This window comes from Nannospalax galili, unplaced genomic scaffold, assembly GCF_000622305.1.
Source record: "Nannospalax galili isolate Female #2095 unplaced genomic scaffold, S.galili_v1.0 scaffold1408, whole genome shotgun sequence".
Taxonomy (NCBI): Eukaryota; Metazoa; Chordata; class Mammalia; order Rodentia; family Spalacidae; genus Nannospalax; species Nannospalax galili.
The window spans coordinates 243,288-245,493 of NW_008357131.1; positions in this window are offsets into that span (position 1 = coordinate 243,288).

Here is a 2,206-nt window from a genome sequence, read left to right on the forward strand (position 1 = left end):
ATTATATATATTTATAATTATATAATTTATAATGTTATTATAATTTATTTGTTAATGTCATTATGTCTTAAACACCCAGAAGGAAAGTATAACCAAAGAGTAAAGTGATTAGTATATTTCTTTAAGAGTTCAAGGGATTACGCTTCACAGACATTGAACTTAAGTCCCTATAAAATGTTATTTGGACAATTATTTCTCACTGATGATTTTGTTTGTAATCACAAAGGGCTGCTCAGATGTAAGACTTCAAATCTTGGTCTGCAATACTGTAGTGCTCACCTACAGCTAAGGGAGACAACCCACTATTGTTCCAGCCTAAAAAATTAAATGAAGGAAAAAAAAAATGAAATGATGGCTAAATTTGTTTTCTCTCCCTATCTAGAAGCCTTTGAGAGGTAACTGACACTGATTCTAGCCACTCCAACAGCTATCAAAATGCTTGAAAACAAATCCTGAGCCCATCACTCTTGAGTTCAGCCCCAGAAAAAAAAAGAAAAGAAAAAAAGAAAAAGAGCTATTACCTTGGTGCTAACCATTGCTCCTTGCCTTTTCAGATATTTTCAGGACCAAATCCAAAAACTAACTCTTACTAATTTTAATCAGTTGTTACTTTCCTTCCCTCCACAGGTATACAAGCACCTGTCAACCATCAAGGACCCTGTTGAGATGCATGACGAGGGAACCCCCGCTGTCTGACCGACCCCTAATCCAGTCCCCACCCCACGTCGACCCTGTCTAGCAGGAAGTAACAAAATGACATCGGTGCCCCCTATCCTATAACACAAAAGGCTGGAATGTTAAGGTTCAGAGAGCCCTGCCCCCTCACCAAAAGGATTCCAAGGACTTCTCATGCTCCTGAGAAAAGGGAACCTAGCTGATAAGCACCTTGGTCTTTGAAGTCAAGAGAAGCAGACTTTTCTCCACTGTTTGGCCAACACAGCAGGCTTCCCCTTTGATCTCTAAAGAGGAAGAGTCCCGCTCTCCCACTCCCCCCCACACCCAACTTAAAAAAAAAAATACATCTCCCTGCCTTCTGCAGGAAGCAGAAGCCTCCCTTTTTAAAAGACCCCAGCTCAAGTCCCGGGCAGACATTTTCCATGCCCAGAAGGGAATCTGTCCCATGTGTTCCTTTGCTAATAAACCCTATTTTGATGGAGTTTTAGCTGTGCCTTGGTGCCTCATCATCCATTTGCTCGTTCTCCACCAACTTTTTACCTATCAACATGGTGACCCAGAAAGGGTATCTGTGTCCTTACTCCTAGTCCCTGCCCTATACACTTCCTGGCCATGAGAATGCCAGCTGGGATCTTCCCCTGTCTGGCAGTGACACCATGATTTCCAACAGACAGAGGTTCCCTGTTGGAACTTCCCACAGGTGCTGGCAGATCCTGAGGCTGCACAAGAACTAGCTCACTGGAACTGGCCCCAGAGGATCCCCAGGCAAGGTGAAGGCCACAGTTCTATGACCTCTGGAACCTTACAGATTTCTAGGAAGAAACACTCTGCTGTTCACTCATCATACAAGCCTTTTGTGTTTCCCCAGATGTCACTGGACCAGTGTTGGCTTAGAGAGGGTCAGCTCCCAAGGCACATGAAATTGATTGAACAAAACAGCAAGTATGAAAATTAATCGAGATATTTAATAGACAGTGCAAACCATAATTTCATCTGAATATAAATGTATGCACATGTTTCCAATGAATTATCTATCAATTATCACAAACAGCAACAAGGACCTTAGTGCTATGTTAGAAAACTGTATAGCTGGAATTTCATTCTAACAATCTTATTTGCAAGAGAACATATCCACTTCAAATCAGTGTCACAAACTCCAAAAGACCAGGGGAGGGGGAGTGACAAGGGCCAGGGTGGGAACACAGGGTTGGTACACAGGTGACAGACAGAATCACAGCTTTTGAGGAAACCAAAACCAGATGTGTTATTACAGCTAAGGACAAGGAAAAGCCTATGGCTTTAAAAAACAACTTTTCGGCCAGTACCATACAAGTCTTACAAAGAGATGTGCAGCAAGTTAACTGACTTAAAGGACACAGGCTACATTTTCAGGTCATTTCAACTGCAGTCGACCCTTTCCATTAAGGATTCAGCAGTGGAGTTAGCGTAGTCCAGAAGCTCAATGTTGGATTTGCAAATACAGTTTATTTTACAGAAATTCAACATTATAAACAGCAGGCACCTCCCACCC